This window comes from Nycticebus coucang, chromosome 11 (assembly GCF_027406575.1).
Source record: "Nycticebus coucang isolate mNycCou1 chromosome 11, mNycCou1.pri, whole genome shotgun sequence".
NCBI classification, from domain to species: domain Eukaryota; kingdom Metazoa; phylum Chordata; class Mammalia; order Primates; family Lorisidae; genus Nycticebus; species Nycticebus coucang.
Genome location: NC_069790.1, coordinates 106049643 through 106063618, shown reverse-complemented (window position 1 = coordinate 106063618; position 13976 = coordinate 106049643). Strand labels below are relative to the sequence as shown.

Genomic DNA, 13976 nt, shown 5'->3' with positions numbered 1-13976 from the left:
ACTATGAGCGGGGATTAGCTCACACATAATTCCATACTAGCTTTCAGTCTAGATAGACAAGTTTATCTATTTAGCCAACAGTTATCTAGCACTTACTATGTGCTGAGCACGATTCCAAGCACTTTAAGAATGTCCGTTGAAATTCTTGTAACAGTCCTTTTTGTCCCCATTTTATACACACACAGATGGAGGCCCATAGGTGAGTCATTTGCTCCAAGTAGCAAATGGCAGAGCTGAAATTCACAACCTTGTCCCAGAGGCTGTGCTCTTAATCACAGCACTGCCTTCCATCTCACAAGACCTATAAATGGATAATACAAAGTTAACTATGGCAAGGACCTCAATGATGAAGTGATCTTGTGATCGCCTGGAAAAATTTATGCCCCTCTCACAAATGCTCTTACAAGGAGCCATTTCCTGTCAGCAGGAGGGTTTGGTCTGCTTCATGTTAGGTTAAGTTCAGAGTTGCTGCTTATTAATGAAATTATGATGAATCTTCTACTTGTGTTCAACTGCTTTATTAATATTATTTCATTTAAGAGGGCTTCACTTTAGAAAATAAGCCAGGTTTGTGTTAAAGCTTTACAAAAATAAATGACCACATTTTACACTATGACCATTTCTTCACTTTGCTTGCTTAATTAGCTTTAGCTATGAAGCTAAATCATCTAAGTTTATCTGTGCCAGCCTTGGGGCAGGTCTAGGTTTTCTGGGACCTAAAGATTATTTGGGAGGTCTTCTTTAAGAAACAGAAGATGATATATTGAATGTAGTAAGTTAGGCATGGGGAGAGAAGTGTTGTAGAGGGACTTGTGCCAGTGACAGGCCTGTGGCTTAAGTTCTGCTGTTGTGAAGGTAGATTGGCTTCTGGTCTCTCACCTTTGATTCCTGTGAGCATTCCATAAAAATGTCACACAATTCTTAATTTGCTTTGAAGTTCAATTACAATATGCTGTCTATATTGGTGGGTTCTACATCCGCAGAGTCAATCACAAGTGTATAGAAAATATTCCCAAAAAGACCCCAATAAGAAAATGATGATAAGCTGGATGGCTTATTGTCCTGCGGTGGCTCACTCAGGCTTGTAATCCTAGCATTCTGGGAGACCAAGGCAGGTGGATCACCTGAGCTCAAGAGTTTGAGACCAGCCTGAGCAAAAGTGAGACCCAGTCTCTACTAAAAATAGACAACCTAGCTTCGTGTTGTGGACAGTAGAAGTAGTCCCAGATATTCTGGAGGCTGAGGCAAGAGGAACACCTGAGCCCAAGAGTTTCAGGTTACTATGAGCTAGGATGCCACAGCAGTCTACCCAGGATGCTGTCTCAAAAAAACAAACAAACGAACAAAAAAAATAACAATACAAAAATGAAAAATATACAAATAAAATCCATATGCTATTTACATAGCATTTACATTGTATTCAGTATTGTAAGTAATCTTGAGATGATTAAAAGTACACAGGAAAATGTGTGTAGTTTATACCCAAATACTGTGCTATTTGATATAAGGGACTTGGAGATTCCTGGGCTTTGGTGTCTTAAGGGATTCTGGAACCAATTCCCCACAAATACCGCAGGATGACTGAACTTTCAAACTTACAGTTATATTCTCCCTATTTAAAAAAAAAAAAAACAACAGAATATAGGAAATAAATAACCTAGGGTACAATTATGCATCACTCTTCATAGTGATTGGCAGAAAAGTAGATTTACAAATATAGCCAGTACATTGAAGTATTTTGCCTATAAACCACATAATTAACTATAATAGGTGGATGAGAGGGCAGAGATATTTAAAATATTATGACCCTTTGCCAAGGAAAGGCCAATGAAAAATAGAGTATCAGAAATCACAATTTACGTCAGTGAACACATCATTGGATTCACCAAATTCTCCATTGCATTGAATTTAAAAGAGCCCATTTTATGGGAAAAAATATTAGAATTGCAAATGTAGCCCAGATCCAATATGGTGTGTGAGATAGAGAAAGTCCAATCCAATGTGTCTGCAGAATAAATGAAAGAGTGAGTGACTGAACATGCACGTTTAAGGAAGGTTCTAATGGTGGCCAGGAGCTTCCCATCAACCCTGGCTTACAATTGCATCTTATTTTTTTTTTTTATTGTTGGGGATTCATTGAGGGTACAATAAGCCAGATTACACTGATTGCACAATTGCATCTTATTTATAAATCATTTGCCAATAATCTAGGTGTGGCAGTCAGATAGGTCCCGAGAGTCTCCCATTATAATAGTCTTTATAAATTTTGTAATTCCATGGTGAAATCAGATTCAAAACTATGGCATAATTATACTTATGGGAGGAATTCATTGACGAATAAGGAGAAAATGTTCTTAGAAGAGCTCTTTCCTCAAGGCCCCACATGTTTTTGCATTCGCCCCCCGCCTGCATCCTGTAGATATGATAAACGTACTTTCCCCCAAGCTCATTCCATAATATATCATATTTGGTCCTTAAAGAACAGGACTCAGTACTAATGTTGGCCTTCTCCATTGCTCTTTAACAAAGTGTTTTCAGCCAAAGATATAGAACTAGTCAACCGCCCTTTCCCCCCTTCAGTAGAACAGCTAGCATCTTGAAATCACAGCTCATCTATAGTACATTGGCGTGAATATTCAGACTCCATTTGTCTCCAGCTCTTAAAGGCTGGTGTTAGAGTGAATGATGGGCATTTTGTCTTGAATTAGCAAAAGGGAGGAGGGAAAAAAAAAACAACAACCCAGATTGAGTGTGTTTTCTGCTTAAATCTTACTGTTGTAGGGATAGTGGCTACGGTTCCTTTTGTTCAGCAGCCCAAAGCAGAGTGCAGAAGCAGGTGAATCTGTCCGATTACTATACCAATCCTATTATAGTGGGAAGCTCAGGTAAGGCTGGATAGCTTTGTTTCAAAGCTAACTTTCATAATCATTCTTTTTTCTTTGCTGCACAGCCACTCATGTTTATGGGAACAGAAGTCTGGCAAGGAGTTCTAGACAAGAGCTCCTGGCATGGCTGTCTGTCTCTCTCCTTTCTGTCTGTGCCCCTTCCCTGCACCCCACCTTGGGTTATCTCTTTGTGTCAATAGTCATGTCAGGCAGAAAGGTGTGCTTCCATGGAGGTGCCTCCTACCACCAGGTGCAATTTCCCGGACAGGGAAATTTGTGCGAGGTTATAAAATAATTGCACGTAGTGACGGTGGAACTTCCTTTACCTTTCTTACCACAAAGAATGATTTCAGAGTGCTGGCAAGACCATGGAGTCTGGGATCCCATGTCCTCTCAATCTTTTCCCAAACTTGGGTTATGTTAGGTCCATGACATATTTTCCTTCTCATATTTTATGACAAGGACTCTGAGGACAGTCTCCTTGAGGGCGGGCTCCCGTAGAAGGGACTGGATTTTAGGCCTTCTCCCCTATGAGCTTAGTTCTACAGCCACTACCAGAAATCCACAGGAAGAATAGAAAGATTCCTTCCTATTCTACTATAGTAAGTCTGGGCACACTTGAACTAAATGAGACTGAGCACTTTGTCAAAGGTGCCTGGGGAGATTCATTCCACAAAACTCAAGGAAAGCAGAAGAAGAAAAAATAGCCCAAACTTCTCTTTCCACTCCATCTGGAGCTTCAAATGACTCCAAAAATATTGGCCCACAGTGGTTATAAAATCTCTCATTTGTGCTGTTCTAAAATAAGGGCAAAGCCTGCTAGGTGCTTACAACTCAAAGCACCTCTTTTACATGCTCGTAGGAAAATGATCTTTCTCTCCAAGCCCTTGAGCTGACTGAAATTAATGAAACACAGTTGGGAGGCACCTAGGCTGGCTACTGGCCATCGTTCATTGGAACATCCCAACCAGGCCATTCATGCATTGCAGAACTCTTTTCTTTTGCTTTCAAAATTTCTCATTCGATACAAACAGTGATTTGCATAATAGCACTGACTCAGGAGTTGTTGGCTTTTGGGGTACTTTGAGAAAATAGAGATCTTTTTCCTGGCTAGTCCAAGGATACAAAGAGCAAAGTGTGGAAGTGGGTACTTGAATGAAACTGGTCTATCAAAATTCATTTTTAAAAATGGATGGGAGTGTGTGGAAGAGCAGGAGAAGGTTTCCCAACTTCTGATAGCCTCTTGTGTTAATAATCAGAAAATAGCAGAGTTTCTGCTAAGGAAGGAAAACTTAATTGAGAGAGAAGAAAAAAATAATTAAGCAAGGTGAGAACATAAAGCAAAAGTAATAACGTTTTGGAAAATAAAAGAGAAATGAATGAATAAATGGCCTTTCTTCTTTTATTTGTATCATGCTTGCAGGGAAAATTAGGGAAATTCAGTCCTTTGGTAAATAGGGCCCCATTTGATGCCAGGGCCCAGAGAGCAGAGGCTAGTTGTGGCTGCCAGGAGCTGTATCCTGGCCCTTATACTGTCCACCAGCTCCCATTCTGGCCTGACAAGGAAACAAAAAATATTGCCAAAGCCTACTCAGTGGAACAGGTGGGCTGGGACAATAAAAGGAAGAACGGACTAAGGAGGGAGTCCATGCAAAAAAGTTGCATCCTCACCCCACCTGGGGCCTTTGCTGACCTAGACAAGATGATGCTCCAGGACAACTGAGTAGCTGCCACCTGACCCTGAAAAAGACCTGCTTCTGTCTTTTTGGTCATTAAGAATCTACTCCTGGCCTCCACTATTGTCAATTCTGATTGGGGAAATGGCCCCAAAGGAAGGTGCTGCTGTATGACACCCCACTGGGGCATCAAACCCAGGTCCCTGGCTGTAGTTAGCTACAGAGGAACAGAGATGGGGAGGGCAAGCCCCAGTTAGTGGAATGATCTAGAGCACAGCTCCCAAAATAAAGTAGAAGGAACAAAACAGGTCCAAAGAAATAAGGGGAGAAAAAAAAATAGACCTACACATTAGCTAGGAACAGACACAGTCTCACACACTCTCACTAGAAGTAGCGTGTGGAGTTCTTTCTCTTGCAAGGGTCCCTCTCCTATTACTTACCTGGAAACACTTCTACAAGCCATTCCTGGTGGGAGCTTTAAACCACTGCACCTCCCCTCTCCTCACTGCCTTCTCTGGGGGCCCCATCTGCTGGTGTGGTTATAACTGGGAAATCCCTCCCCCTGCTTCTTAACTGACCTTCAGACGTGCAGATCTCCTGTTTTCTAGACACCTGCCATTGCACCCCACAGGACTCAGGAAGTCCCTCTCAGCTCCCCAGGCCACCTTCTCATGGGAAGGCAGCCTTATCTGGGGCACGTTCATAGGCTTTAGTCTTTCCTACCTCTGAGTCAATCACACTTTTCTTTCACCCTCCTTCCCCAACCTTGATGTTTTTTGCGGGGAGACAGCAAGTGAGAAGAAAGCACCTTTAATAATCACAGCAGAGAAATTGTAGATTCAGAGGCTGCGTCTAATCCTCTATCCATTCATTCAGTCAGTCATTTAACAAGTATTAAGTGTCTACTGAATACAAACCTCCTCTAGTGCCATGAGAGATATAAAAGGCATGGTCTCCGTTTTCCAAAATTATACAGTGACATAGGGGGATGAGAGCTGAACACAGAGGACTATAACTCACCACAGAAACCCCACGTGCTCTGACAGTGAGGTAAGTGCTAAGGAAGTTCAGGAGGGGAGAATCAGAGGGAATTCCACAAGCAATAAACTAGAAATCAGCACGTTAGAGAAAAAATGATGATGGTGGTGTTACGGGGGGAATTGTCTTTCCCCCCAATTCTATGTTGAAGTCGGAACACCCTGAACCTCAGAACATAACCATATTTGGAGACGAGGTCTTTAAAGAGATGACCAAGTTAAAATGAGGTTGTTAGTGTGGGCCTAATCTATACGAATGTTCCTTACAGAAGAGGAAATTTGGGCACAGGGAGGAAGGCACCAGACAGGTGTGTGCACAGAGGGGTGACCACATGAAGACACAGGGAGAAAGTGGTCATCTGCTCTGAGAGACAGGCCTCAGGAAATCAGCCCTGAACTGTTACAAAGGGGTTGCGACCCACAGGATGACAGCCACTGTTCTAGAACTATGAGAAAATAAATCTTTGCTGTGTCAGTCACTTAGTATGTGGTATTTTGCTGTGGCAGCCTGAACAAACTTGTGTGTGTGGTGTGGGGATGGGGGACAACAGATATAACCCTGAAACAATAATTGCCTGAGAATGTGTTAAATTCCTAAAAAACTTGCTTCCTACTGGGACTGACCTTAGCAAAATTATGAATGTGTGAAGTTTCCTTTGGTCTCTCTGTCCTCTACCCTCTGAAATCTCTTCCTCCTCCTGCTGGTAGAAGTTCTCCCAGGTGAGAAAGATTTGTTGAAAGAGAGGGGTACATATTGCTCCCGAAATCACTAGTATTCACTCCCTGAGACTGACTCTTCTCTTTATTGCCTCAGGTCACCAGCATTTTTCACAGGAACTGAGGACTTGCATTAGGGATCAGGGACTGTTTTGTCTAAGATATTACAAATGGGGAGGCGCCTGTGGCTCAGTGAGTAGGGCGCCCACCCTATATATTGAGGGTGGCGGATTCGAACCCTGCCCCAGCCAAACTGCAAGAAAAAAATAGCCGGGTGTTGTGGGGCGTCTGTCGTCCCAGCTACTCGGGAAGCTGAGGCAAGAGAATCGCCTAAGCCCAGGAGTTGGAGGTTGCTGTGAGCTGTAACCCCACGGCACTCTATCAAGGGTGATAAAGTGAGACTCTGTCTCAAAATAAATAAATAAATAAATAAATAATAAAAATATTATAAATGCAGGAAAAATAGAAAATGAACCCCCCAAAATCAGATTACAAACAGGCAAACAATTTCTTCAGAACTTTAAAGATTTGAAGTGATTAACTGGTAAAGTATATTATACTAAAATACACAGAGGGAAGACTCGTTTTTTTTTCCAGTGCCTCTTTAGGTGCGAGAATTTAGGAAATCAGGCAGAGAGGCTGTAATTGCTAAAAATCAGAGCCCAAAGCAAAGCCTAAACTCTACTCACAGGTAAGCAGTCAGATGGCGGAGCCTTCCAGTTGATTACCAGTCCTTGTGGAATTCGATTTGATGCTCTTGAAATGTTTCAACAATACCTGGAATTTAAAAATAAAATGTATGGAAACATGATTGAGTTGAATAAATTCTAGTTAATACAGACTAGGTATTTTAAAATATCATTTTTTCCTCAGGTATTGTTGTTAGTTAGGACCTTAAAGGGGAACTAGGACATGGATAGAAATAGCTATTATGCATTTGCATTTGAAAGAAAATAAGTACGATTACTACAAAGTCTCTCTCTCACTTTTTCCAAATCATGGGGTAGAGAAAGTAGAATAGTTGACAGAAACCCATTGGTAGAGACAATATTTATTTGCCAAGTATCTCTTTCTCTCCTCCTAATCCCCTCAGTATCTTTTTTTTATTTGAGAATAAATAAGGGAGAAATTGAGGGCAAAAATGCTGTAAGTGGAAAACTTTTTTTTAGTCTATAGTGTCTGTGTATGTTCATGAACTATCTTGTTAGTGACACAGAAGTAGAAAGGCTTAGAGAATATATAAAGTGAATGTCTAAGAGGGACTGAAAGCAGATTTGTCTTTAGATAAACTTCTTCCTTTTTAGTTTCAGATTTAGGGTCTAAGGGTCTGAAAGCTAATGAAGTTCTTTCTCCCTGTCTGAAGATCTTTCACTGTCAGTGACTTGGCAACTTCATCCAGGTGGCCCACTGAGCCATGCCTCGCTGCTGCCCTTAAGCCATAGCTTTAGGGCAGTGCCCAACACGTAGATCCTGGCTGACCTGGCTTAGAAGCTGTTGCCAAAGTTGGCTGCTGGCAGAGCTGAGTCTAGACCGGATGTGGTGAGGAAGGAAAAGACCCGTGATGAAGGAAGACGGGAAGGGAGCTGGACCGTTAGGCGAATGAGCCTGTTTTCCTTCCCCAGACCCCACCTCAGCCAGTGGCAAACAGCCAGGCACCATTTATTGCTCATTGGATTTAACCATCTCCTCAGGCATAGGGAGAAATGGATTTTATATGAAAATGTTCATTATGGGAGAACCGAGGTATAATAAAAGGAAAAAAGGTAAATTTCTCTCCTCTTGATCAGATTTCTAGTCCTACAAGAGTAGTGATTTTCTCAGAGCCTTCGGGAGACCTCTAGCTAAAGCCACTCAGTACGGTGAGAAACAATAATGGGCGTCTTTCTAAGTTATGCAAATGGGAAAATATTGTCAGCCCGTGTTTACAAAAAAGTAGCTAAAATCCCACTTTAAAATTTCTACCACAAGTGTTCTCAGAAAGACACATTTTCCAAATGGATACCAACGGGTAGGGAAGAGGGAAGGGTCTCAAATGATGACTTATAACAGGAAATCATTGCAAAGGCTAAATTAGGGATCCTTTATGACAATGAGCACCTTTATATAGACATCATGAAGAGCAGGATTTTAATTAATTTAAAATTTTACCTTAGATGGTTGAGTTAGGGTCTCTTGACTTCAACATTACTGTTTCTATTAAACAGTCCCTAAATGACCCTTTCATAGTGCATTTCACTTTTATTATGGATATAATAATAATTGCTATTATTTATTAAGTATTTTTTAGATATAAGTCCTGTGCTAAGCACATATTTATTTCATTTGATCACTGTAATAACCCTGTAAGATACACAATCTTATTTTAGGATACGCACTGAGAAGTTCATTGTGGTTAAGTCATTTGCCTGAATTCACCCAGCTAAGAGTAAAGCCAGCATTCAAAGGCCTGCAATCCCATTACTAGGCATTCAAAAAAAAAAAAGAAAAAGAAAGAAAGAAAAAAAAATCATTTTATCATTAAGAACATTTGCACTAGATTGTTTATCTCAGGTCAATTTACAATCACCAAAATGTGGAAACAACCTAAATGCCCACCAGGAATGGATTAACAAGCTGTGGTATGTGTATACCATGGAATACTATTCAGCCATAAAAAAGATGAAGACTTTACATCTTTTGCATTAATCTGGACTAAGTTGGAACATTCTTCTTAGTAGAGAATCACAAGAATGGAGAAGCAAGAATCTAATGTACTGAATTCTAGTATGAAGCCAGTAGATGATCTGATACGTAGTCGTGTAAGAGAAAACCTCAGATCAATTCAAAGTAGGGGGGCATGAGAATGAGGGAGCAGGGAGAAGGGACAAGGGTGGGGGAGGGGGTTATGGTGTTTGGTATACATCTAGGGGATGGGATACAATTATAAGAGGGACTTTACCTAACAAATGCAATCAGTGTAACCTAATTCTTTGTACCCTCAATGGATCTCAAACAACTTTTAAGGCAGGGCACAAGCCCACATTCTCTTGTTTAGTAAGGGAGTTGTTTGCTTCACAATTGAGCACATGGTGATGAATGAGGACTCTGTTTTCATGGCATGTACATTGCGGTGGGGCACAAGCAAAACAAGTTTCTGATCGTGAGCAAATGTAACAGTAGACTACGAAGATGACCACGCAAGGTTGAATGGTTAGGAATGGTCTCTGAAGGGGGGGCAACTAGGCTGAAGATACACTGATAGGAAGGAGGATCTGAGGAAAGAGTGTTCAGGCAGAGCTCTGCAGAGCCCTGGCTTTTATGCGATGGCTGTGGGCTCTGTGACCATGAAGCTCTTTTGAGTTATTCATTTCGTGTAGGATTTAGGCTCATCTGTCCCTCAGTAGCTCATGCTGAAAGATGTGCTGAACAAAGGCTCTGACCCAAAAATGGTCCCCCAAATGCTGCCTTTTCTGTTGATGCTAATAATCTGCCCCTTCCCAGAGAGGACACTGCCAGGGGCACACATGGTCACTTTTGCATCCACAGAAGTTCCCCACTCCCTTTCTCATCTGGGGAACTTGAAGAGAGCAGAGTATTTCAGGTTTCCACGAGCCCCTTTCTGTCCCGTATGTCAGAACATAAAGCAGACAATTTCTTAATAACAGAAGAATGAAAAGCTACAGGACATAATCTTTGGAATGGGAAAGGAATGGTGAGCAGCTCTTTCAGTCTTAGTTGGCAGGAAGTCACATAACTTGTGGAGATGGAAATTAAAATAAAATACTTAAAAATAGATCTATGGGTTTTAGTCAGAATGAGCCAGTAACAATACAACATTAATAACTGTCTCTATTTTACATTTATAGTTGAATATGGGAGCTAGGAGTATGTTAGAAGGAAGGAAATATGTGATCTTAGAGAATTTGGATCATTTAAATAAATACTAACAAGTGAATTGACCTTGTACAAGTCATTTAACTTCTCATTTCCTTTATCTGTAATATAAAGCATTTGAATAGATTTTGAAGAGTACTTCAGCTCAGATGATTGATGCGTAATTCTATGATATTTAAAGAAAAAAATGCATTGTGTGTCTACCTAACCCTTCTCCATCATTTCTAGGAGATGAGTGCATTTTACAGTTCTGAAAGAAATGATAATATATCACATAACATCTTTAATTCATAACCTGCTATGTGCAAGGTTCTTGATATCTGTTCTCATTAATTTTCATGAGGAAACTATGAAACTAGTTGATTTTTGTCATATTCATTTGAAATTAAGCAAACAGATTCAGATTCACTCTTATATGGTTAATACATGACAGAGCTGGAACTGGAACCCAGACTGGTTTTATTCTGAAGCTCTTTCTATGACTGAAACATGGGGTAGTCATAGATACCAACACTGACATTTTCTTTTCCCTTTTTGAGATCTATTTTTAAAAATGTTTTGGAGGACAGTTTTTGGGAGTTTTTTTTTGGGGAGGGAGGTTGTTTTTATTTTTAGTTTTTAGAAATGAAGTCTGCTTTGTTACCTAGGACAGAGTACAATGACCCAATCACAGCTCACTGCAGCCTCGAACTCTTGTGCTTGGCAATCCTGCCAGTCGTAGCCTCCCAAGCAGTTGGGACTATAGGTGTGAGCTACTGCACCCAGCTGATTCTCTTCTCTTCTCTTCTTTCTCTCTTTCTCTCTTTCTTTCTTAAGAGATGACATCTTGCTATATTGCCCAGGCTGTTTTGAACTCCTGGCCTCAAAAGATCCTCATGGCTCAGCCTCCCGAGTCATTGAGATTACAGGCATGAACCACCTCACCCATCTGGGAGGAGGGTTTTAATAAATTTGTTGAATATCATTAGAATGACTTAGGTATCTGCCTTTGATGGACTAGTTTGTAGCAGTCCAATGTTCTCATCTAGAAAAACTAGAAAATCTGGACTTAATTCAAATCCCAAAGCTATTTGAAGCCATCAGAGAGCTGCTGCAGTAAGCAGGACTTGATAGGCCAAAATATAAAGGACAGAGGATATAAAAGAATAAAAAGCTAAGCAGTGCATGAGAAGCAAAGCAGAGTTTTTAGCAGTCTCATGGAGTAGGAAAAACTTAAAGTTTAAGAAGGAAAGACTATGGTGGAATCAATAGAGATGTTCTATATTTTGTTGGTGGTGGTTGTTACCCAACTATATGCATTGGTCAAAGCCTGAAGAACTGTGTACTAAATAGTAAATTTCCTTGTGTGTAAATTATACTTTTATAAAAAAATATAGGAATCCTGGAGAAGAAGGACGAGGAGGAGGAGAAGGAGAGGAAGAAGAGGAAGAGGAGAAAAAGGAAGCAAGAGTCACTTTCAGGAAAAAAAATGTAGAGGGTATCTCCACAATCTTAGGATAGGCAGAGATTTTATAAATGGGACAAAAGATCATTAAGTATTAAGGACAAATCAGAGTTGCATTAAAACTAAAAACCATAAAAATGAATGAAAAGCCAAGCCATAGAGTAAGAACAAAAATAGCAGCACTAAATATATGTGACAAAGAACTCGCACCCAGAATACATAAAGAATTTCTACAGATCAATATGAAAAAGACAGATGATTCAAATGACCCAATAGAAGAGCAAGTAAAGATTTCATCCAGCACTTGACAAAAAAGTAAATTAAAATGTCCAATGAGCATATGAAAAAGTGCTCAATCTCAGTCATTAGAAAAGTTCAAATGAAAACTACAACGCACTAAAAGTACACATAGCTAGAATAGCTAAAATTTAAGACTGATAATTTGGTGAGCAAGTGGAATTCTCATGCCTTGGGTTTATAAATTGGCAAAATCACTTGGGAAAAATATCTGGCAGTATGTGCTGAAGCTAAATAGCTGCACATCCTGTGACCCACAAATATTGGGGGTATATTTTATTTTTTAAATGTTTTATTGGGCATATACCCAATAAAAATTCGTGAATATATATTCAGCAGAAGACATGGACTAGAAGGTTCACAGCAGCACTATTTATAATAGCCACAACTAGAATTAATCTTAATGCCCATCAATACCAAAATGGATAAATTGTTGTAGGTAAACAGTGAAATGCTACATTAGTAATTAGAATAATCTAAGTATTGTTCAGGTAATCAATCTCAGAAGCATAATGCTAAAAAAGGCACCAAAAACTTACTACATGGTTTCATTAATGTAAACTACAAATACTGGCCAAACTAACACTTGGTGTTAGAAGTTGGTACAATGGTTATCCTGGGGTTGTGGGTGGGGGAGGCATGGACAGAGGCGTATGAAGGGGATCTGCTTCTCAGCCTGGATGCTGACCAGCCAACTGTGTTCATTCTGTAAAAATGAATCACACTGTACAATAATGAATTGTGCACTTTTATATATGTTAATACCATTAAAAAGACTATTTTTATAATGTGAATAGAAGAAGATAAAGCCTCAGTCTGGAAAGATGACAACTAAAGGGAATTTATAAGCTTATAAATATATAACATCATGAAGGTTCAATATCCCCAGTCATGTATTATACCAGTAGGAAAATAAAATAATAAAAAGAAAGACAAACCATGAGAGAAAACAATAAAGTAATACAAATCTTTGTACTCTGCAGGGAGAAAATTGTAGTTGAGAGGGCTGGGATCAATTTGGCCATTTATTTCTAAATTAAAAGTCAATACTGGACTATTTACCAATGACTTGGTGAACTTTGCATATATATATTTTGGCTTATCATATCTTAGAATGGAAATATTGAATGTTTTTGCAAGTGGCCTGTGCCAAAGCAATTCAAATACATCTTACAATGCTGTGAAACTTTGCTGTCTATAACCCCCCTGCTTACTATCCACAGTTTGTCCTCTCCACATTCAACCATCCACCTTCCCAAACCTATCTCTAATAGCTCATAGGTCCATCAAGCCCTTGAACAAGACTTCCTTTTTGTTTTTTGAAATTGTTATTTTTTTTTAAAAAGTTATATTTTCATTTACATTTTTGCCTGTGTATCTTGAATAAAATTTGCCTACGGTACACTTAGATTTTGGTGTAAACTTTTTTGCTCGTGTGAGAACCTCTTGATTTTCATGGGCTATGTTTTTGTGTTACTGTAGGATTATGCATATGGAAATAGGTATCTATGAATAGATAAGAGGGTCAAGGCGTATTAATGTCATAATATGTTAGGAATTTGGCTACCCAACAGGCTAAGGCAGTAAATGAAGGATGTTGTTTTTAAAATCAAAGAAAATTCAGTCATTAGTGAAAGGTAGAATTCTCATGGCCCTCTCAGTGAGCATTTACTGGATCACAGATGATGCTTTAAACCATTAATTAGATTGGACGTAGATCTTTCGCATGAAAGCAGCATGGAATTGTTGAAGACAGGCTGTGGGTCCCATAACTCCAAGCTAAATAGAAGTATGAGCTCAGGGAGGTTCTATGTTGGATATCAGTTACTTCAATTTTAAAACGAGGATGATGGGCTACCAGCCCTACCAGCCCTACCTGGAAGGGCTTTTCCTTCTCTGAGCTGCCACAGTATTTGTTACTATGGTGGCATTGTCACCTTGGGGTTATCATTGTATAGGTGTGGGTCTCTTGATGGCTAGGACATGGTCTTATCAATAATTCTATACCACACATTCAGCATATGCCTTGGCATGTAACATAGGCTTT

The 13976-nt window shown here is 39.8% G+C and overlaps 2 protein-coding genes across 10 annotated transcripts in view; one reads left to right on the top strand and one right to left on the bottom strand.

The window, feature by feature from the left end:
* The window catches only part of CALD1 (caldesmon 1), a 221655-nt gene that overhangs the window by 113939 nt on the left and 93740 nt on the right, over positions 1–13976 (bottom strand). For all 9 annotated transcript variants that reach the window (XM_053609393.1, XM_053609391.1, XM_053609395.1 and 6 more), the window contains one exon: positions 7005–7092. The gene's annotated coding sequence lies outside the window, so the exon portion shown is untranslated. The remainder of the gene's footprint in view (positions 1–7004; positions 7093–13976) is intronic.
* The window catches only part of CYREN (cell cycle regulator of NHEJ), a 275649-nt gene that overhangs the window by 254244 nt on the left and 7429 nt on the right, over positions 1–13976 (top strand). The window lies entirely within an intron of this gene.